We start from the raw sequence: 23527 nt of genomic DNA, 5'->3' as shown, positions 1-23527 counted from the left end.
CTGTTGGTCTTCTGAGTCACATTTGGTTGAGGCCTTGTTATGGCCCACCTTAGTGTGCATTTGTTTGTTCTGTTCTTTTAATTTATCAATACACCTAGTTTGTTCTTGTGCAATGGATAAGCTATATTCTCTATGGCAACAGATTATGCCTTTCATGTTTTTCTTTCTGATACATGCACCTAACACCTTCTTGCATTCTTCAATAGACCAAACTTTGTCTGGATCAATACCAAATTTCTTTGTCAAATCCAATCTAACTGACTCAGTCATTATGGAATCCATTTTCTCTCCTAACAATGACTTGAACTCACTGTCTGTCCATAAAGGGCTAGCTAGTCAATTTTTCTCAGTTGATGGAACTAGCCTAGCATTTCTTCTAACCATTTTGTGGATTTCTTTTGTTACCACACAATCAAAAAATAAACTTCTCTGATCAACAGAGGGTATACTTGTTAACACAGATCAAATCTTGTTAAACTTCCTTGTTACCAACACATCACAAACTATTAGCATGTTACGCTAATCTTCCCTAAAAGAAAAATGCAAAGGATCTTTCACCTTCTTAACTTTTAGAGGATAAAACAAACAAAAACACTAAATCTTCTCTGATCAAAAGAGGCTACACTCGATAACACAGTTAACCTTCCTTACCCAGAGCAAAGGGTAACACAGAAAATATTAGCACGTTACGCTAATCTTCTCTAAAAGGAAATGCAAAGGATCTTTCACCTTCCTAACTTTAAGAGGATAAACACATCCCTGTTTGAACAGAGGTTCACCAATATTGACACGTAATGTTAACCTTCCCTAACTTTAGAGGATACATTCTCTAGCAATGTAGAGGCTATACTTTCATCTTGAAAATAAACTTTTAAAGGGTAACTTTGTTAGCCAGACACTGCAGCTGTCTGATAACTGTTCTCTGACGGCGCAGAGATTTGTACTGGTCTTCAGTGGTTCTTTGAATAGAGTGAAACTCACCAAATCGTTGTTTGTACGGAAAGGATTCCGTCTGGAACTCAGCCAAAAAAAGTTTGTTCTTTGTTGAGCTTTGAAGTTTCAGGAGTCAGTTCTGGAACTCAGTCTTTGTTGAGTGGAGATTTCAGTTCTGGAACTCAGTCTTTGTTGAGTGGAGATTTCAGTTCTGGAACTCAGTCTTTGTTGAGTGGAGATTTCAGTTCTGTATTCAGGTAAGATTCTCTCTGGAATGCAGTCAGATCTTTGAGCTTGAATTCCAATCTGGATTCAGGTGAAGTTAATTCTATCCGGGTCACGGCACCATCTGTAGTGATCTTTTTCTTTGTAGAAAAGTTAGAAGCTCAGACCAGGAGAGGGTGGAAGTTTTCCAAGCAGAAGTTCTTTATTGCTTGTCGGTAGCTGCAGTCATTCCAACATCGTCTAAATTAAAGTAACTTTACATGGTATATTATAGGCATTTTAAGAGGAGGGACTTCTGGAGGTGGAGATAAATTCAAACAAAGCATGCAAATGTAGTACGAACACACCCTACTCTGAGGGCATTACCAATCCAATGGAATCAGCATAACTATTCAAATGCTGATAGTGGCCAGGAACTCTGGTTCCAAGAGCCATCTCAGAGCCATTAAAGAAAGTCTCAGTGATCAGACTCATTTAACTTACAATGGAGAAAACAGGATTTGCCAGATTCTCTTGCTGGAAACTGTTTCACAGCTGATATCATTTACCATCCTAACCTGAAATGCTAACTTCAACAAACAGAACTTTCTCAGTTTATATATGATAGTATTAGAAGTTAGATTAAACCTTTTAATAAACTTGTATTCCTTCAAGGGACAAGGGAATATCTCAAGCCATTTATTTCTGGATCGAAACTCTCAGTACTCGTGTCTCAAATGTTTCGGGAACCTCTAGTTACGATACATCTAAATGCTGTTTCAGCTTGGAGAAATGGAAAGCGTGTTTTTTTTTCTTCTTTTTTTTCTAGGTAGGTGGCCAACAATAGGTTGTTGCAGATTTTGGCCTAGGCCAGTGGATTTCAACCTATTCTTATTTAAATAGGTGACTTAAGTTAATTAGTAGAGTACTCTGTGATCTGAGTTGGGTGTGTCCAATAAGGGAAATAAGCAGAACGTGAAGGGTATGCTTCTGAAGTAGTTTGTGGATTCAAGTTTTAAGCATATGTCTGACTCACAGAGACATCAGAGCAAAAGATTGTCTTTCCTGCCAAGACTTTCACATCAGAGATGATTGAATGACTACTCTTAGAAGCCACAGATAAGACACTGCTGGGATTCGAACCCAGGATCTCCTGTTTACTAGACAGGCGCTTTAACCAACTAAGCCACACAAAAGTTACTGCCTCTGGTTCGATGCTTTTGTATACAAAGTCTAAAAGAGGTAGCATGTCAGGAGAATAGCTGATTACATCATGAATAGGTCCCTTTGAAGTTACAGGATTATTTCCAAAACCTGAAAGGTGTGCAGGCTTCTGTTCCATTGTGCCACAGAGCCACAAAAGACAAACTTTAAGACGCTATTGCATGCACATCACTTCTTAGATTTCCACATTTTGTGCAGATGCACACTGTTCAGCATGCAAAGATTTACATATGTAAAAGATTAAGTGAGCGGTGCCCACATCCACTGGCATAGGCACTGCTGGGATTCGAACCCAGGATCTCCTGTTTACTAGACAGGCGCTTTGACCAACTAAGCCACAGCGCCACTTGCTGAACCTTCTACAATGTGTTGCTATAAAAAGTCTAAAAGAGGTAGCAGGTCAGGAAAATAGCTGATTACATCATGAAAGAGGTTAGGGGATTATTTCCAAAACCCGAGGGGCATTCAGGGCTCTGTTGAAGAAAGAGGGAATATCTGAAACTGTCAATACGTGTTTCTGAAATGTTTTTGGAACCTCCAGTTACAATACATCTAAACTCTGTCTCAGCTAGGAGAAATGGAAAGCAATCTCTGCTATGCTTTCAGCTGATCTGAAAGACAAAATCCAGAAAGCTTTTCATGAATTATATATTCATATTTGTAAAGACTGTTTTGAATACATCCAGAGGCTGGATCTCAACAATAGGAAGTAGCAGATTCTGGCCTAAGCCAGTCGTTTTCAAAACATTCTCGAAACCTCCCAGACGCTATACATTTTTGTTATTTACCTTATTTCAAAAGGGTTAATTGAGCTACTTAGTAGAGTACTCTATGATCTGACGTGGGTGTGTCCAATAAGGGAAAAGAGCAGAATGTGAAGGGTAGGCTTCTGAAGTAGTTTGTGGACCCCAGTTTTAAACATATGTCTGACTCACAGAGACATCAGAGCAAAAGAGGCCACTGACTATTCTGGTGGGACTCAAAACCACAACCAGGGAATTTCTCCATTCGCATCCCAGAAGTCCAAAGTTCTATCCATTGTACCATAAAATGACACACTTCAGGGAAGTATTGCATGCGCAGCACTTCTTAGTTTTTCCAGTTTTGTGCAGGTAAACACAGTTCGTCATGCAAAGACTTTCATATGTGAAAAGGTTAAGCACTCCCATATCCTGTGCCAAAGGCACTGCTGGGATTTGAACCCAGGATCTCCTGTTTACGAGACAGGCGCTTTGACCAGCTAAGCCACAGATCAGTGAAATTTGTTGGTAAAACAAGTCTAAAAGAGGTAGCACATCAGGAAAACAGCTGATCACGTCATGAAAGAGGTCCCTTAGAGGTAAGAGGATTGTTTCCAAAACACGAGGGCCTTTCACGCCTCAAGGGAATGTCTGAACTCATTTAATTTTGGCTCTACACTCTCGATAGTCATGCCTAAAATGTTTCCTGAGCCTTCTTCTGATATGAAATGGCAAAATCCAGAAAGTTATCCATGTATTATTCTTCATATATGTAAAGACTTTGTTTGTACAAATATCCATAGGCTTGACCATATCAATGGGTAGTAGCAGATTTCAGGCCTAAGCCAGGAGCTTGCAAACCATTCTTGAAGCGCATCTGCACCACATATATATATATATATATTTTATTATCTCTCTCATTTAATACAGGTGAATCAAATAATTGATTGATAATTAACGTACTCGACGATCTGACTTGGGTGTGCTCAATAAGGAAAAGAAGAAAAATGTGTTGCGTAGGCTTCTGAAAAAGTTGGAAAACCCCAGCTTTAAGCAAATGTCAGTCTGGTAAAGACGTCTGTGCAAAGGGACACCATTCGTGACTCTGGTGGGACCCAAAAAACGACAACCTTTTTAAAACCTTCATTTGCAACCGAGAAGTCCAGATTGTCTTTCCTGCCAAGACTTTCACGTCAGAGAAGGAGAAGGTTAAATGACTACTCTTAGAAGCCACAGATTAGGCACTGCTGGGATTCGAACCCAGGATCTCCTGTTTACTAGACAGGCGCTTTGACCAACTAAGCCACAGCGCCAGTTACTGTCACTGGTTCGATGCTTTTGTATACAAAGTCTAAAAGAGGTAGCATGTCAGGAGAATAGCTGATTACATCATGAATAGGTCCCTTTGAAGTTACAGGATTATTTCCAAAACCTGAAAGGTGTGCAGGCTTCTGTTGAGGGACAAGGGAATATCTCAAGCCATTTATTTCTGGATCGAAACTCTCAGTACTCGTGTCTCAAATGTTTCGGGAACCTCTAGTTACGATACATCTAAATGCTGTTTCAGCTTGGTGAAATGGAAAGCGTGTTTTTTTTTCTTCTTTTTCTTCGAGGTAGGTGGCCAACAATAGGTTGTTGCAGATTTTGGCCTAGGCCAGTGGATTTCAACCTATTCTTCTTTAAATAGGTGACTTAAGTTAATTAGTAGAGTACTCTGTGATCTGAGTTGGGTGTGTCCAAAGAGGGAAATAAGCAGAACGTGAAGGGTATGCTTCTGAAGTAGTTTGTGGATTCAAGTTTTAAGCATATGTCTGACTCACAGAGACATCAGAGCAAAAGAGGCCACTGACTATTCTGGTGGGACTCACAACCAGGGAATTTCTCCATTCGCATCCTAGAAGTCCAAAGTTGTATCCATTGTACCATAAAATGACACACTTCAGGGAAGTGTTGCATGCGCAGCACTTCTTAGTTTTTCCAGTTTTGTGCAGGTAAACACAGTTCGTCATGCAAAGACTTTCATATGTGAAAAGGTTAAGCACTCCCATATCCTGTGCCAAAGACACTGCTGGGATTTGAACCCAGGATCTCCTGTTTACGAGACAGGCGCTTTGACCAGCTAAGCCACAGCGCCAGATACTGTGAAATTTGTTGGTAAAACAAGTCTAAAAGAGGTACCACATCAGGAAAACAGCTGATCACGTCATGAACGAGGTCCCTTAGAGGTAAGAGGATTGTTTCCAAAACATCTGAGCAATAGAGGGTATGCACGACTCTGGTGGGACTCGAACCCACAACCTTTGAATATCTCCATTCACAACCTAGAAGTCCAATGCGCTATCCATTGCGCCACAGAGCCACAAAAGACAAGCTTTAAGACGCTATTGCATCCACATCACTTCTTAGATTTCCACATTTTGTGCAGATGCACACTGTTCAGCATGCAAAGATTTACATATGTAAAAGATTAAGTGAGTGGTGCCCACATCCTGTGGCATAGGCACTGCTGGGATTCGAACCCAGGATCTCCTGTTTACAAGACAGGCGCTTTGACCAACTAAGCCACAGCGCCACTTGCTGAGCCTTCTACAATGTGTTGCTATAAAAAGTCTAAAAGAGGTAGCAGGTCAGGAAAATAGCTAATTACATCATGAAAGAGGTTAGGGGATTATTTCCAAAACCCGAGGGGCATTCAGGGCTCTGTTGAAGAAAGAGGGAATATCTGAAAATCTCAATACGTGTTTCTGAAAGGTTTTTGGAACCTCCAGTTACAATACATCTAAACTCTGTCTCAGCTAGGAGAAATGGAAAGCAATCACTGCTATGCTTTCAGCTGATCTGAAAGACAAAATCCAGAAAGCTTTTCATGAATTATATATTCATATTTGTAAAGACTGTTTTGAATACATCCAAAGGCTGGATCTCAACAATAGGAAGTAGCAGATTCTGGCCTAAGCCAGTGGTTTTCAAACCATTCTCGAAACCTCCCAGACGCTATACATTTTCGTTATTTACCTTATTTCAAAAGGGTTAATTGAGCTACTTAGTAGAGTACTCTATGATCTGACGTGGGTGTGTCCAATAAGGGAGATGAGCAGAATGTGAAGGGTAGGCTTCTGAAGTAGTTTGTGGACCCCAGTTTTAAACATATGTCTGACTCACAGAGACATCAGAGCAAAAGAGCCCACTGACTATTCTGGTGGGACTCACAACCAGGGAATTTCTCCATTCGCATCCTAGAAGTCCAAAGTTCTATCCATTGTACCATAAAATGACACACTTCAGGGAAGTGTTGCATGCGCAGCACTTCTTAGTTTTTCCAGTTTTGTGCAGGTAAACACAGTTCGTCATGCAAAGACTTTCATATGTGAAAAGGTTAAGCACTCCCATATCCTGTGCCAAAGGCACTGCTGGGATTTGGACCCAGGATCTCCTGTTTACGAGACAGGCGCTTTGACCAGCTAAGCCACAGCGCCAGATACTGTGAAATTTGTTGGTAAAACAAGTCTAAAAGAGGTACCACATCAGGAAAACAGCTGATCACGTCATGAACGAGGTCCCTTAGAGGTAAGAGGATTGTTTCCAAAACACGAGGGCCTTTCACGCCTCAAGGGAATGTCTGAACTCATTTAATTTTGGCTCTACACTCTCGATAGTCATGCCTAAAATGTTTCCTGAGCCTTCTTCTGATATGAAAGGGCAAAATCCAGAAAGATATCCATGTATTATTCTTCATATATGTAAAGACTTTGTTTGTACAAATATCCATAGGCTTGACCATATCAATCGGTAGTAGCAGATTTCAGGCCTAAGCCAGGAACTTGCAAACCATTCTTGAAGCGCATCTGCACCACATATATATATTTTTTTTATTATCTCTCTCATTTAATACAGGTGAATCAAATAATTGATTGATAAGTAACGTACTGGACGATCTGACTTGGGTGTGCTCAATAAGGAAAAGAAGAAAAATGTGCTGCGTAGGCTTCTGAAAAAGTTGGAAAACTCCAGCTTTAAGCAAATGTCAGTCTGGTAAAGACGTCTGTGCAAAGGGACACCATTCGTGACTCTGGTGGGACCCAAAAAAGGGACACTTTTTAAAACCTTAATTTGCAACCGAAAAGACCAGATTGTCTTTCCTGCCAAGACTTTCACATCAGAGATGATTGAATGACTACTCTTAGAAGCCACAGATAAGACACTGCTGGGATTCGAACCCAGGATCTCCTGTTTACTAGACAGGCGCTTTAACCAACTAAGCCACACAAAAGTTACTGCCTCTGGTTCGATGCTTTTGTATACAAAGTCTAAAAGAGGTAGCATGTCAGGAGAATAGCTGATTACATCATGAATAGGTCCCTTTGAAGTTACAGGATTATTTCCAAAACCTGAAAGGTGTGCAGGCTTCTGTTCCATTGTGCCACAGAGCCACAAAAGACAAACTTTAAGACGCTATTGCATGCACATCACTTCTTAGATTTCCACATTTTGTGCAGATGCACACTGTTCAGCATGCAAAGATTTACATATGTAAAAGATTAAGTGAGCGGTGCCCACATCCTGTGGCATAGGCACTGCTGGGATTCGAACCCAGGATCTCCTGTTTACAAGACAGGCACTTTGACAAACTAAGCCACAGCGCCACTTGCTGAACCTTCTACAATGTGTTGGCATAAAAAGTCTAAAAGAGGTAGCAGGTCAGGAAAATAGCTGATTACATCATGAAAGAGGTTAGGGGATTATTTCCAAAACCCGGGGGGCATTCAGGGCTCTGTTGAAGAAAGAGGGAATATCTGAAACTCTCAATACTTGTGTCTGAAATGTTTTTGGAACCTCCAGTTACAATACATCTAAATTCTGTCTCAGCTGGGAGAAATGGAAAGCAATCTCTGCTATGCTTTCAGCTGATCTGAAAGACAAAATCCAGAAAGATTTTCATGAATTATATATTCATATTTGTAAAGTACGGTGGCCGAGAAGGGTCACAACACATACAAACCCCACAACAACTACATATTCAGAAAACACATACAAATTCAGAAAACACATGCAAACAACGCCACAACAACTACATATTCAGAAAACACATACAAATTCAGAAAACACATACAAATTCAGAAAACACATGCAAATTCAGAAAACAACTTTGTCGATTTCACATTCGCTGCAAATATTCGCAGCACGAGCAAATAGGGAAACAAACTGCAAACTGCAAAAACACAACGGAAATGTTTCCGGGGGGGCCATAATCAGTGACGGACCCGCATCCATCCGGTTGTCTTAGCGCTATTTTTTGAATGTGTGCTGTGCTTTTCTTGTCTCAAGAGGTAAGTGTTTCTCTTTCATTATGACAGACTTGTCGATGTGCTCTGATACCGAAGTGGTTTTGTGTGTTTTTAACATATTAAGTTATTGTCCCCATAACGTATTAGTCTGCCAACGTTGTTAGCTGGAAACTAAGTTAGCTGGCTAGCTCGCGTCTGGCCATTAAATAGATGCATTACTGGCGTTTGTACAATGTTGTCCTGATATCTGAACTATTTATTTAATTTTTAGTTTGAAATGTTCTGTCCGTATTGTGCCGAGCAACTGGGGGACGCTCCCAAGTTTTGCCCGTCGTGTGGTCTGAACGTGGGGTTCCTTACGGTGTGTCCATCCACGTCATCAAGCCTAGGCCGTGGGCCTACAGGTAATATCCCCTTACTGTGCTCCCATTTTAACGTTACTGTGCTGCATTGAATTGTCCCATGGTTTTAGCTGTCAGAAAGGTGGCAATTTATCAACCAATCACAAAGCATAGCTATAATGAATCAGTGTGTGTGTGTGTGTGTTAGTGAATGAGACAAGTATCCAAGGAAGAGCAGGTCAATTCATGAGGTTCAGGGAAGTTAAAGAGGCTGAGAGGAGGACCTTTTCAAAGGCTAAAAAGAAACCAAACATTATGGTCAAGGTAAACTAATATGGAGGTTTAGGTCACAATGTGACTATTACACAGTACACACAGTCTTAAACATGTTTGTTTTTCTTCTTTTCTTATTTCTGTAGATTTCAATTGGCATAATGACCAGAACAAAATATGGGTTAAAACCTATAAGAGGGAAAACTTTGCCATTAAATGTTGAACCCCTGTGGTCATCAAAACAAATTTTGCCACCTGCTATAAAAAAACAGCGAGATTTTAATCAAGACATGATGTACGATGGAGAATATGTCCTGGTATATCCTGATGGCTCTCAGGTACAAAATATACCAGGCACAGACAAACCCTTTGTCCTTGAACATTATAAAGAGGCCATTGGAAAGTCTTACCAGAGGATCGTACTGTACATCTGCCCCCTTCAGGATTCGGGTAAGTATTGAAGTACATGTATGTAAAATAATAATAATAATAATTGATAATGGTTGGTAATTAAGTGAGTTCTTAATTTAATTTGAGCTGGTTGTAAAATTGCCATATATTATACCTAGCCTAATAATGATGCATCATTTTCTCTTTCCAAGGTCATGGAGATGACTCCTCTTCAGAATCCGATGATGAGGCATTTGCTAGCCTTCCACTGAAAATGTAAGTTTCTCCCGCTAATTTGAGACCTGTGCTTGTGGTTTTTGATTATCCACGTATTTCACAGCATTCATTTATTTTTTCTTTCAATTGCGAGAAGGAATAGATCGAGCATGTTGTGCTCTTTAAATCATATTAACAAATATCTATATTATGATTTAAATTAAATTATTCAAATTATTTGTTTGTTTTAGTTTACCAAAACAATGTCCACCAACAGTGTCCAGGCCATCTGATGGGCAAGTATGTATTATTGTGTAATGTTATTAAGTTTATGTTAATGATGTAATTATTGTTAATTTGTTTGGTGTTATCTCTACTTTCATAAACAGGCCAATGGAGCAGGACCAGGACCCAAAAACACCACATCATGTGACTTCTACAAGTAAGTCACAATGGATTCAAATTGTTCGTTCATTGCACTAATACTTTTGGCTCTGGGTTTAGCATGAAATATTGACTGCTGAATGTAATGCATTACAGTACCAAGTATAACACTTTTTACTGTAATTTCACAACCATCTTGTTTTAGTATTTCATTGTTCCTTTAATCCACAGCACATATACCAAGATCTATGCACCAGTTGTCATTGACAGCAGTTGCTCTGATGTTGAGGACGTAGACAATTTTCAGGAGGAAGACAGGTACTTTGATAGAAATAATGCTGTCAACCTTTGTTGTTGTTTTTTTTGTTTGTTTCCCCAGATATATTACATAGTTCAAGCTACATTTGGCATTTTACCTGGTTTCTGTTGCCATACAATTATTAAAGCAAATATTCAAATTGTATATATTTTTTTACTTACCCCTAAACCGAAACAAAATCTGGCAGAAATTATTGAAAGCTTGCAATGTGTGCTTCATGCTTATGCCCATCACATTTCATCACACACATATGGTGTTCTCACTGTAATGGGACCATAAAAGATTTATATTTTAATTATCCAAATAAAAGGCAGTGTTAATTTTTCTCTTTCTTGTGTTGCAGAGACGCAGATATTGGACTGACGGCTGCAGACGTTCTGTCAAATCTGTCATACAACATTAACACAAAAAGCTGTAGCAGGTTAAATATAAACCGTGCTAATGTCTGGGATAGTGCTCTGAGGGGATTCAAACGTTCCTCATTTGACCCCACCTGTAGCCTTTTGGTCAAATTCACTGATGAAATCGGGCAAACAGAGGAGGCTGTGGACACAGGAGGGCCTACACGGGAATTTCTGACACTCTTGATGGACGCCATTAAAACCAGTCGATTTTTTGAAGGCAAAGAAGATGGCAAATACCTGTCATTTGATAGCAAAGGTAATTCACTTTTTGTCACATTTTGACAGTATTATAAATCAATTTGAACTAACCGTGGAACATTGCCATTGTTAGCTGCAGAAGGTGATGAGTATTTCCATGTTGGAAGAATGGTTGCTGTCTCCATTGTACATGGTGGTCCAGGGCCTCGATGCTTTTCCCCAAGCTTCTACCAGTACCTGGTTGGTAAAGTTAAGACCATTGAGGCACCAATTGAGGATATACCTGATACTGAAGTCAGGAATGTTCTCCTTGAGGTAATTGTAATTATGTGTTTCTAAGAATATTCAAGAATTTTTTTTTTTTATATTTTGATGAACAATCAACAATTTGGACACCCCAGTAGCTTGAAAAACCAGTGTGATATTGGAATAAAACCAGTGACTTCCATGCTTTGTCACTAATATGTAGTCTAAATTCCAACCAATACTCACTTAAAAAAGTTGGGTTAAAATCGACCCAACAGCTAACCCAATGGTGGGTTGATGTAGCACCGACCTATCGTTGGGTTATTTTAACCCAATAAATTAGGTAACTAGTTTTACCCAATAAATTGGGTTGCAAAAAACGAATCTGTTGGGTTATTTGGCCAAAATGCTTTAATCAAACTATTATTAATATTAATTATAATTACTATTATTTCCATGAAAATAACTCACTCACTCACAACTTAAGTATATTAACAATGCTTTATTTACATCCAATTAGACATTGCATTCAAAAGTTATTGTTGCAAGTGTTTCAATAAATAAAATTAAAAAAAGTAATGCAATTATAAACTGCCTCATAAGGCAACGTGTTGAAGGGAACACCTCCAGGCACAGAATATTAATGTTAAAATTAATTAATTTAGAGTTATGTTTTAAGTTCTAAGAAACATGGATCACAAAAACACAAATAAACAGTTGTAAACATTACAAGTTGTAAACATTTTCATTAAGTTATTGTTTGCAATTGCTTTCATTTACTTCCTTAAAATAAGAAATTCTTTCAATAAATAAATAAATAAATAAATAAATAGAAGTAATGCAATTATAAACTGCCTCATAAGGCGACAGTGTGTTGAGGGAACAGCTCCTGCCACAGAATGCTAAAATTAATTTAATTACAATTATGTTTTAAGTTCTAAGAAACATGGAATACAAATACACAAACAAAACAAACCAAAGCTTGTCCAGCTTATCCAATTATAAACTGCCTAAGTAGGCGACAATGAGTTGATGGAACTCCTCCTGGCACAGAATATGATGTTTTATTAACAAAGTTCGGGAGAAGCACGTTCAGATAATTAACACGGGTGGAGAGCACTCAGCAATCATGATTAAAACGTGTATATATAGACTCAGCAGTCTCACCTCATTTCTCTGACAGTTTAGCAGCGTCCCTCCACCACCCCTTCTCCACTCTTCTAGTCCTAAACCACTTTACATACAGGGGGGAGTACTCTGGGTTCGGGCCGAATTCTGAGCTCGGAGCCCTCCCCCCGTACAGCACGCCAAATACGCATTATACTTTATTCCCTTTAATTGTATGTAAGTGTGAACTCGTGAAATATTGTGTGTTGTAGCAACTGCCAAACAGCTGCCGCAGGCGTTGGATACTCAATGTCTAAAACATAAAATAATTTAAAGCATGTATCCACAGCTTGTAAAAGGCTGTCTTGCTCTAGTGCCGCTCCTCCCAAAATGACGAAGGCTTGTGAGCAGTTGAATTTTTCCCCAAGCTGCAGGACATGAGGGAATTGCCTCCGTTGCTCCTCCTCCTCCAAATACTTGATGATGTTTGTTCCAACCTTTAAATAGAAATTTTAAATGGTAAATATGCACAAATGGATCAAATATTACCCCAAATGTGTTGTCATAAATGATGTACCTACAGGCTGTAAATCAACAAATGCTTGTTTTGCCTCATGGTAAGAGGGCCGAACCATCTTGCAGCCTGTTTTGTGTGGCAATGGAGGAAGGATAGCTGGCAGGGTTTTTAAAGCAACATCTCCAAGAGTGTCTTTACATAAAACAGAAAGAACAATGGATTAATCTTTAAACAAGTGCATTATATCATAGACAAAATATTATAACTTGACATGAAAGTACAGAGCTGTTGTGCAGGATTTTCTCACCAGAAGAAATGTTATTGGGTACACAAAATAACCCAACATTTTTTAGAGTGTACAGACAGTGTTTTTATTTTACTCTAGATTAAGAATGCTAGGACACTGGAAGAACTCGTGGAACTCGCAGATAAGCACTCCAGCATGCTTCAGACAGCAGGATGCTATAATGCCTGAGGACACTGGAGGATAAGGAAAAAGTTGTGGATAGTTACATCCAGTGGTACTTCACCTACCGCAACCATGTTTCCTTCCAGAGGTAGGTCACTCTGACTACTTTGTAAGAATTCAAACGAGAATTTGAATGAAACTCAAATGAGTGTCTAACAAATGTGAGTCCTACTGGCAATAGCATTAAGAACTTACCATGATCTGCCTCTTCCCCTCACCCACAACCCAACCCGGTAATAGGTTCAAGGATGGCCTGGCTACCCTCAACTTTTTCAACGCTCTGGAACAGCATCCCCCAATTTTCCTGCCCTACATGTGTTACAGTGCGGAAGACCTGACAGCCGAGAGTGTAGAGTCACTGTTCCGTCCAGAAATGAGCCCAACTGGTAGCTCAAATCGCCATGAGGAGGAGAGAGTGCTTGGCTACTGGCTGGACTACTTAATCCCTGTAAAAGGTATAATTTTCTGTATGTTGTTTGAAGTGAAGTTCACAAATGGATGATAAATCTCAATGTGTTTCTTTACTCCCAACCCCCACAGAGGAAGGGTCAGGGATGTCCTTGCAGGACATTCTGATGTTCGCCACAGGCCTGAAAGAAATCCCAGCAGCAAAATTAATACCACAGCCTCAACTCACATTCCAGAAACACTCAAGGTTTCCTGAGGCTAATGTCTGCGCGAACACATTAAAACTCCCGATCTTACCCTCATATGAAATCTTTGAGGAAGCCATGAATTATGGAATCAAGAACGCTCCAGGATTTGGGCTCCATTGAGGTGTCAATCAGAAATTAATTATCAGTGGCAAATTTGCATTATTGTTTTTACTGTTTGCATTGCACTTTGCACTGTTACATTGTTTACAGAAATCCATTTTTTTTTTATAAGAAAAGGTGCAAGTTTCTCTATTTGGAAACTTTTCATGGCAGATTTACATTGCTGTTACTGTTCGCACTTTACTATTTGTATGGTTACATGGTTTACAGAAGTCCAATGATTTTTTGTATAAGAAAAGGTGCAAGTTTCTCTATTTGGAAACTTTCCGTGACAGATTTACATTGCTGTTACTGTTCGCACTTTACTGTTTGTCAGTATTTTAACAGTTAAAAGAAATAAAATAATTTTTATAAGAAAATGTAAGTTTGTCTATTCTGAAACATTTTGCAAGAGCCATCAGAATGAAGTTTATTTGTTGTTGCATAAATTGGTCATGAAATGTTACCGATCTAGCATGAAAGTCACCATTAGCTTCAGCATACCGTATTTATCAACACTGTTAACACCAAAAGCATACATTGTGATGGTGGAAAAAGTAAGGGAAGTCATTGCAATCGATTAATATCTTTGCTTTTAATTTAACCTTTAATTTAAGGTGTCCATATCAGTACACCACACTGGAGGCAATGCTGTCTGAAAGAAAATAAACTGCCTACACGTCTGTTAGTTCTCTCTCTCAAAGACCAGCCATTTCCTTAAGTCTAATGTAGTTGTCAACAGCAGCTGGCCAGTTGATGGGTGGAGCGAGCTGGCTCTGTCTCTCCAAGTTGGCAAAATATGCTTGGAGGTTAGCATCTCCACACAAACTGTTTGTGGGTGGCAGAAGGTCTTTGAACTCCTGTAACACTTGGGGATCCACTGGGAATCCACAATCCCTTCCACCAAACCTAAGGCCGCACAGAAAGCACAACAGTGAACTCATTTGAATAGTGTTTAAATCGCAAAGGGAAACCAACCAAACATTTATTGAAAATGACAATACAGGTGTTACATACAAACCTGTGAGGCAGGTTGTAAATGGTATCAGGTTTCCCAGATGGACAGAGAGACTGCCGGACGGGTCTGATGGTATGGTTATTCCAAAGCTCTCGGTGTTCATCAAGCTCTTTCTGAAAGATGACCAGGAACACATACCGTACAAGGCACTTGTGTTCATGGGTGCCATTGAAGTAGTGTCTCTCTCTCAGGTCACTGAATAAATCCATCCAGAACTGTGTCCTAATAATGGAGTACAGTGATTTTAGTTTTGTATAAATGTTTCTAATACAAATACTTAAATTATGTGACAGTCTTGGAAAACAACATTCTGCACTGCATTCACCATTTGACTTATTACAATTTGAAACAGTCAACCATGCACACTAATCCTTTTACTTATCATAACTATTGCACAATCGGCAGTACACAGCCTGATCCATGTATGACGCTCATATAAATAAGCCTACATTTTCAAAGTCAGCATTGTATGGTGCCAACCCAGCATAATATTACGAAAAGATTACAGAAATATGAAACAGTATTGAAAAATATGTGAGTAACAGTATTGTTAAACGTACCTCTGTTTCCTGAAAAAGGACCACCAACTTTCAATCCTTTGATTGGCAGTTGAAGTGCCATACATGTGGCTGAGAGAACCTGCAAAGTCATCGGTGTGGTCCTCTCTTAAAGAACAGTGGATGGCAGCCATGTCTCCATTTTCTGTCCCACAGTCTGTCCTAAGACGAGCCGGAAGGCCACAGCTCGAAACACACTGCAGGTAATGGTGAGCTATTACTGCAGGGTCGTTGTTGGTGCTGCCACTACTGAGCCACATAACCCGCCTTGAATACCCATCGATGCAGCCACTGATGGCAATCCCAAAGGGCTTGAGCTTGTCATAGCCATCCACGTGCCACACCTGATTGGGTCCTGCAGAGCAATAGGATCGCCTAACAAACCTGCGCCTATGACGGAGAGATACTCCTGTTGGATTTAATAATCTGAGGGCTTGCATGACATCGTCTTGTTTCACTGTCAGTGAATGCTTCTGTCTCAGGGTCTGCCACATAGCCCTGTAGCCCAACAGCTGTCCTGAGCCGTTCAATTCACTAGTGATGGCAGCATTCACAGTCTCCAGTGGACTGTAATTTGCACTCCGACTTAGATTTAGCCGTTTCAGCCTTCTTTTTTAGAGTTTTCAGGCTCATTACAATACCATGCTTTGACTCCAAAAAATCGCGAATAACGTCGTTGGAGTGGTCCTTTCTAAAGTAAGCACGTATTAGGTCATCCTCTGGACCGACACACACACACACACACACACACACACACACACACACACACACACACACACACACACACACACACACACACACACACACACACACACACACACACACACACACACACACAGAAAGATTAATTATAAAAACTAATATGCTTTAATGGGGTTGATAAATTTATAAATAGGAACACAGTAAGGGGATGTTACCTGTAGGCTGACCCTCCGTAAGGAACCCCACGTTCAGACCACACGACGTGCAAAACTTGGGAGCGTACCCCAGTTGCTCGGCACAATACGGACAGAACAATCTATTTAATGGCCAGACGCGAGCTAGCCAGCTAACTTAGTTTCCAGCTAACAACGTTGGCAGACTAATACGTTATGGGGACAATAACTTAATATGTTAAAAACACACAAAACCACTTCGGTATCAGAGCACATCGACAAGTCTGTCATAATGAAAGAGAAACACTTACCTCTTGAGACAACAAAAGCACAGCACACATTCAAAAAATAGCGCTAAGACAACCGGATGGATGCGGGTCCGTCACTGATTATGGCCCCCCCGGAAACATTTCCGTTGTGTTTTTGCAGTTTGCAGTTCGTTTCCCTATTTGCTCGTGCTGCGAATATTTGCAGCGAATGTGAAATCGACAAAGTTGTTTTCTGAATTTGCATGTGTTTTCTGAATTTGTATGTGTTTTCTGAATTTGTATGTGTTTTCTGAATATGTAGTTGTTGTGGCGTTGTTTGCATGTGTTTTCTGAATTTGTATGTGTTTTCTGAATATGTAGTTGTTGTGGGGTTTGTATGTGTTGTGACCCTTCTCGGCCACCGTAGTAAAGACTGTTTTGAATACATCCAGAGGCTGGATCTCAACAATAGGAAGTAGCAGATTCTGGCCTAAGCCAGTGGTTTTCAAACCATTCTCGAAACCTCCCAGACGCTATACATTTTCGTTATCTTCCTTATTTCAAAAGGGTTAATTGAGCTACTTAGTAGAGTACTCAATGATCTGACGTGGGTGTGTCCAATAAGGGAGATGAGCAGAATGTGAAGGGTAGGCTTCTGAAGTAGTTTGTGGACCCCAGTTTTAAACATATGTCTGACTCACAGAGACATCAGAGCAAAAGAGGCCACTGACTATTCTGGTGGGACTCAAAACCACAACCAGGGAATTTCTCCATTCGCATCCTAGAAGTCCAAAGTTCTATCCATTGTACCATAAAATGACACACTTCAGGGAAGTATTGCATGCGCAGCACTTCTTAGTTTTTCCAGTTTTGTGCAGGAAAACACAGTTCGTCATGCAAAGACTTTCATATGTGAAAAGGTTAAGCACTCCCATATCCTGTGCCAAAGGCACTCCTGGGATTTGAACCCAGGATCTCCTGTTTACAAGACAGGCGTTTTGACCAGCTAAGCCACAGCGCCAGATATGGTGAAATTTGTTGGTAAAACAAGTCTAAAAGAGGTACCACATCAGGAAAACAGCTGATCACGTCATGAACGAGGTCCCTTAGAGGTAAGAGGATTGTTTCCAAAACACGAAGGCCTTTCACACCTCAAGGGAATGTCTGAACTCATTTAATTTTGGCTCTACACTCTCGATAGTCATGCCTAAAATGTTTCCTGAGCCTTCTTCTGATATGAAAGGGCAAAATCCAGAAAGATATCCATGTATCATTCTTCATATATGTAAAGACTTTGTTTCTACAAATATCCATAGGCTTGACCATATCAATCGGTAGTAGCAGATTTCAGGCCTAAGCCAGGAGCTTGCAAACCATTCTTGAAGCGCATCTGCACCACATATATATATTTTTTATTATCTCTCTCATTTAATACAGGTGAATCAAATAATTGATTGATAAGTAACGTACTCGACGATCTGACTTGGGTGTGCTCAATAAGGAAAAGAAGAAAAATGTGTTGCGTAGGCTTCTGAAAAAGTTGGAAAACCCCAGCTTTAAGCAAATGTCAGTCTGGTAAAGACGTCTGTGCAAAGGGACACCATTCGTGACTCTGGTGGGACCCAAAAAACGCCAACCTTTTTAAAACCTTCATTTGCAACCGAGAAGTCCAGATTGTCTTTCCTGCCAAGACTTTCACATCAGAGAAGGTTGAATGACTAATCTTAAAAGCCACAGATTAGGCACTGCTGGCATTTGAACCCAGGATCTCCTGTTTACTAAACAGGCGCTTTGACCAACTAAGCCACAGCAACAGTTACTGTCACTGGTTCGATGCTTTTGTATACAAAGTCTAAAAGAGGTAGCATGTCAGGAGAATAGCTGATTACATCATGAATAGGTCCCTTTGAAGTTACAGGATTATTTCCAAAACCTGAAAGGTGTGCAGGCTTCTGTTGAGGGACAAGGGAATATCTCAAGCCATTTATTTCTGGATCGAAACTCTCAGTACTCGTGTCTCAAATGTTTCGGGAACCTCCAGGTACGATACATCTAAATGCTGTTTCAGCTTGGAGAAATGGAAAGCGTGTTTTTTTTCTTCTTTTTTTTCTAGGTAGGTGGCCAACAATAGGTTGTTGCAGATTTTGGCCTAGGCCAGTGGATTTCAACCTATTCTTATTTAAATAGGTGACTTAAGTTAATTAGTAGAGTACTCTGTGATCTGAGTTGGGTGTGTCCAATAAGGGAAATAAGCAGAACGTGAAGGGTATGCTTCTGAAGTAGTTTGTGGATTCAAGTTTTAAGCATATGCTTGTCCAACACAAAGACATCTGAGCAAAAGAGGGTATGCACGACTCTGGTGGGACTCGAACCCACAACCTTTGAATACCTCCATTCACAATCGAGAAATCCAATGCGCTATCCATTGCGCCACAGAGCCACAAAAGACAAGCTTTAAGACGCTATTGCATGCACATCACTTCTTAGATTTCCACATTTTGTGCAGATGCACACTGTTCAGCATGCAAAGATTTACATATGTAAAAGATTAAGTGAGCGGTGCCCACATCCTGTGGCATAGGCACTGCTGGGATTCGAATCCATGATCTCCTGTTTACTAGACAGTTGTTACAATGTTTTCTTAAGGCTTATATCATTCTTTCATTCTAATGGAATGTCTTGTTAATGCTAATGCTAATGTAATGTAATGTTTTACATGACATTCCTTGAATCTTGTGTCATGACACTCCACCCCATGCCCCCAAACCCATGACATTTCATTCCAAGAAATTTCCAAGAATCCTTGCCATGAAATTCTACTACATCTTCTTCCGGTAAACATCACAACATGTTATTTCGTGAAATTCAGTTGATTCAATTAACATGTCCATTTTTTTCTGAAATGTCATGACTTGAAATTCCAAGTGCCATAGAATCCCATACATTGCACTAAAGTGTTACTTTAAAGGTCATTTACTGCAGGTCAGTGTTACTTTAATGTTTGGTTAATTCTAGCATGAACTGAATTGCAGTGCTTTGTCAACATTACTGCATTTCTGGATAAACTTGCCAGAGGGTTAAAGACTCTAGCTTGAGCCCGCAGCCAAAGGTTAGGTTTGTCAGAAGTGGGATTAGAACCCATGCCTCAAGGGGAGACTGCGACCTGAACGCATCGCCTTAGACCGCTCAGGCATCCTGACATGAAGGTTTTAAGCATATGCTTGGGGATAAAATCTTGTATAACCAGGCCAGAAACAGATTGACAAAGGAGATCAGAGTTGCTAAAAGGAACTACTCTGATAAACTGAAAAACCAGTTTTCATCCAACGACCCATCATCAGTCTGGAATGGCCTGAAGTCACCATCCCCTCGATCTGTGGACAATCAACACCTGGCTGACGATTTAAATTCATTTTACTGCCGGTTTGAAAAGCCCTCATTCACACCACACACCCGGTCTGATCTGCACTTCACACATTCAGCATCACCTCCTGTTCTCCAATTATCACTCCCCCCTCCTGCCATCCAACCTGAGCTTAAGGTCTGTGTGGAGGACGTGAGCCGAGTCTTCAAAAAACAGAAGACTAGGAAAGCCTCAGGCCCAGACGGCATCTCATCTGCTTGTTTAAAAGCCTGCGCTGACCAACTGGCCCCGGTCTTCACGCAGATCTTCAACAGATCATTGGAGCAGTGTGAAGTTCCCTGCTGCTTCAAACGCTCCACTATCATTCCTGTCCCCAAAAAACCCAAAATCACTGGACTTAATGACTACAGACCTGTCGCTCTCACGTCTGTGGTCATGAAGTTGTTTGAAAGACTGGTGCTGGCCCACCTGAAGGACATCACTGGACCCCTGCTGGATCCCTTTCAGTTTGCTTACAGAGCAAACAGGTCTGTGGATGATGCAGTCAACATGGGACTGCATTATATCCTGCAACATCTCGACAGACCAGGGACTTATGCAAGGATCCTCTTTGTGGACTTCAGTTCGGCCTTCAATACCATCATGCCTGGTCTTCTCACAGCCAAACTGACCCAGCTCTCCATACCATCCTCGATCTGTCAGTGGATCACCAGCTTCCTGACGGACCGGCAGCAGCGAGTGAGACTGGGGAAACACACATCCAAGACACTCACAATCAGCACTGGTGCTCCCCAAGGGTGCGTTCTCTCCCCACTGCTCTTCTCCCTGTACACTAATGACTGCACTTCTAAAGACCCCACTGTCAAGCTCCTGAAATTTGCAGACGACACCACTGTCATCGGTCTCATCCGAAACGGTGACGAGTCTGCTTACAGACTGGAGGTTGAACAGCTGGCTGCCTGGTGCCGTTATAACAACCTTGAGCTGAACACGCTCAAAACAGTGGAGATGATCGTGGACTTCAGGAGGAACAGCTCAGCTCTCCCCCCACTCACCATCATGAACAGCACTGTGGAAGCAGTGGAGTCATTCAGGTTCCTGGGCACTATCATCTCTCAGGACCTGAAGTGGGACAATCACATTGACTCCACTGTGAAAAAGGCCCAGCAGAGACTGTACTTCCTTCGCCAGCTGAGGAAGTTCAACCTGCCACAGGATCTGCTGATTCAGTTCTACTCAGCCGTCATTGAGTCTGTCTTGTGCGCTTCCATCACTGTCTGGTTTGGTTCAGCTACCAAATCAGACATCAGGAGACTACAACGGACAGTCCGGACTGCGGAGAGGATTATTGGTGCCCCCCTGCCAAACCTCCAGGACCTGTACTCTTCCAGAGTGAGGAAGAGAGCAGGTAAAATCATCACAGACTCCACTCACCCTGGACACCACCTGTTTGAACTGTTACCGTCAAGACGGAGACTCAGATCACTGGCCACAAGAACATCTCGGCACAGGAACAGTTTCTTCCCACAGGCCATTTCCCTCCTGAACAGTTAACACTCCTCCCAAGGCATATGCCTGTAAGTGCAATACTCCCACTGTTTAGTGCAATATCCCACAACTCAGGTGATACTTATATGTAGATTTATTTATTTATAATATTCAAAACACTGTAAATAGGTTCATAATCTGTAAATCTGAAAATGTCTATTCTGACTAAACCCAACTGTGATAGTTTTATTCTCATATATTTATATTTTTATTTTTTATTCTTATAATTTGTAGTATTATGGTTCATGTTGTATTTGTATATGTCCACTGGAAGCCTCAGTACCAAAACAAATTCCTTGTGTGTGCAAGCACACTTGGCAATAAAGCTCTTTCTGATTCTGATTCTGATTCTGACATGACAGCCAGTGGTGAGCAGCATTTTTGCACCTACACAGAATGGCAGATGATCTAGAATCTAGGGCTTCACCCCTCACCTGTGTCACAGCACATGCCTCGTTGGCGCAGTTAGGCAGCGCGTCAGTCTCATAATCTGAAGGTCGTGAGTTCGAGCCTCACATGGGGCAGAATGGTGCTTTTTGATACACGGGACCGTGTAAATAAATGAGCTGCTTTCTGTATTCCCTTTTATGCCTTTGTCCATTTCTTCATATGCACTGTAATTGAAATCCAGTGTTTTTTTAAGACTAATGTTGAACAAATGCAGTAATTGTATTACTCTCATATTCATGTCATATGTGTTGGTGTTGTTACAATGTTTTGTTAAGGCTGATATCATTCTTTCATTCTAATGGCATGTCTTGTTAATGCTAATGTAATGTTTTACATGACTTTCCTTGAATCTTGTGTCATGACACTCCACCCCATGCCCCCAAACCCATGACATTTCATTCCAAGAAATTTCCAAGAATCCTTGCCATGAAATTCTACTGCATCTTCTTCCGGTAAACATCACAACATGTTATTTCGTGAAATTCAGTTGAATCCGATTCAATCAACATGTCCATTTTTTCTGAAATGTCATGACTTGAAATTCCAAGTGCCATAGAATCCCATACATTGCACTAAAGTGTTACTATAAAGGGCCTGTACTGCAGGTCAGTGTTACTTTAATGTTTGGTTAATTCTAGCATGAACTGAATTGCAGTGCTTTGTCAAAATTACTGCATTTCTGGATAAACTTGCCAGAGGGTTAAAGACTCTAGCTTGAGCCCGCAGCCAAAGGTTAGGTTTGTCAGAAGTGGGATTCGAACCAACGCCTCCAGGGGAGACTGCGACCTGAACGCCAGCTGCCGAAGGATAGTCCGTCAAAATGGGGATAATGTTGAACAATGTTGAACGCCACAGCCAATCACGTTGACGCGCTATAACATTTGCAGCCAATTAGAGAGCGCCATTCTCGACATTATAACATCTGCAGCCAATCAGAGAGCGCCATTCTTGACTTTTTCCTTATCATTTTCGACATTTGACCAATCAGAGTACAAGGAAATGTCAATGGCACGTTTACGCTTAGCACCGCTAGGAGGAGGAGTCAGGAAGCTAGCCAATTGTCAATCAAGTTGCCGAACTGAGCCGAAGGTGTACGAAGTAATGACATATCCTGAGGGGCGTGTCAGAGGTCAAAAAGTTCAGACGTCGAGCATCACTGTCACGGAGGTCAGGCAGCATCATTTTAACGGAGGACTGCGAAACTTATTTTTCGGTAACTTTAACTGTATTTTTGGACAATGTAATTTTATATTTGTATATAATTGTATACTATATTATAATTGTAAATATCGTGTGTGCTTTTTTTAAAGAAATAATTTGTATTATAGTAGTTTTGTTCAAAACGATATAACCTAACCGTTAGCCCCCCAACAAAAAAATGTCTGGCAAAAAATCCCATAAAGCCATGTCAGATACTGACTGGATTGCAAGGCTAAAAAAGTTTGCAAGCACAGGAGTTTGG

At 40.7% G+C, this 23527-nt stretch overlaps 1 long non-coding RNA gene and 11 other non-coding genes across 12 annotated transcripts; 2 read left to right on the top strand and 10 right to left on the bottom strand.

Annotated features, from left to right (window-relative positions):
• Window positions 1-2632: 2632 nt before the first annotated feature.
• Window positions 2633-2706, bottom strand: trnat-agu (transfer RNA threonine (anticodon AGU)). The gene has a single exon. It is a non-coding gene; the product is annotated as a tRNA-Thr (tRNA).
• Window positions 2707-4340: 1634 nt separating this feature from the next.
• On the bottom strand, window positions 4341-4414 carry trnat-agu (transfer RNA threonine (anticodon AGU)). Its single transcript has one exon. It is a non-coding gene; the product is annotated as a tRNA-Thr (tRNA).
• Window positions 4415-5161: 747 nt separating this feature from the next.
• Window positions 5162-5235, bottom strand: trnat-cgu (transfer RNA threonine (anticodon CGU)). The gene has a single exon. It is a non-coding gene; the product is annotated as a tRNA-Thr (tRNA).
• Window positions 5236-5371: 136 nt separating this feature from the next.
• trnar-ucu (transfer RNA arginine (anticodon UCU)) lies at window positions 5372-5460 on the bottom strand. The gene is given in 2 exon segments: window positions 5372-5407; window positions 5424-5460. It is a non-coding gene; the product is annotated as a tRNA-Arg (tRNA).
• Window positions 5461-5599: 139 nt separating this feature from the next.
• trnat-ugu (transfer RNA threonine (anticodon UGU)) lies at window positions 5600-5673 on the bottom strand. Its single transcript has one exon. It is a non-coding gene; the product is annotated as a tRNA-Thr (tRNA).
• An 830-nt stretch (window positions 5674-6503) lies between these two features.
• On the bottom strand, window positions 6504-6577 carry trnat-cgu (transfer RNA threonine (anticodon CGU)). The gene has a single exon. It is a non-coding gene; the product is annotated as a tRNA-Thr (tRNA).
• Window positions 6578-7670: 1093 nt separating this feature from the next.
• trnat-ugu (transfer RNA threonine (anticodon UGU)) lies at window positions 7671-7744 on the bottom strand. Its single transcript has one exon. It is a non-coding gene; the product is annotated as a tRNA-Thr (tRNA).
• Window positions 7745-8648: 904 nt separating this feature from the next.
• On the top strand, window positions 8649-9248 carry LOC143747589 (uncharacterized). Its single transcript, XR_013206766.1, has 3 exons — window positions 8649-8790; window positions 8936-9051; window positions 9147-9248. It is a non-coding gene; the product is annotated as an uncharacterized LOC143747589 (long non-coding RNA).
• An 8402-nt stretch (window positions 9249-17650) lies between these two features.
• trnat-ugu (transfer RNA threonine (anticodon UGU)) lies at window positions 17651-17724 on the bottom strand. Its single transcript has one exon. It is a non-coding gene; the product is annotated as a tRNA-Thr (tRNA).
• Window positions 17725-18443: 719 nt separating this feature from the next.
• trnat-agu (transfer RNA threonine (anticodon AGU)) lies at window positions 18444-18517 on the bottom strand. Its single transcript has one exon. It is a non-coding gene; the product is annotated as a tRNA-Thr (tRNA).
• A 537-nt stretch (window positions 18518-19054) lies between these two features.
• Window positions 19055-19143, bottom strand: trnar-ucu (transfer RNA arginine (anticodon UCU)). Its single transcript is given in 2 exon segments — window positions 19055-19090; window positions 19107-19143. It is a non-coding gene; the product is annotated as a tRNA-Arg (tRNA).
• A 2922-nt stretch (window positions 19144-22065) lies between these two features.
• On the top strand, window positions 22066-22139 carry trnam-cau (transfer RNA methionine (anticodon CAU)). Its single transcript has one exon. It is a non-coding gene; the product is annotated as a tRNA-Met (tRNA).
• Window positions 22140-23527: the final 1388 nt, after the last annotated feature.

This window comes from Siphateles boraxobius, unplaced genomic scaffold (assembly GCF_051911475.1).
Source record: "Siphateles boraxobius isolate OS27281-9 unplaced genomic scaffold, OSU_SipBor_1 23, whole genome shotgun sequence".
Classification (NCBI taxonomy): domain Eukaryota; kingdom Metazoa; phylum Chordata; class Actinopteri; order Cypriniformes; family Leuciscidae; genus Siphateles; species Siphateles boraxobius.
This window is presented reverse-complemented; position numbering and strand designations above follow the sequence as displayed.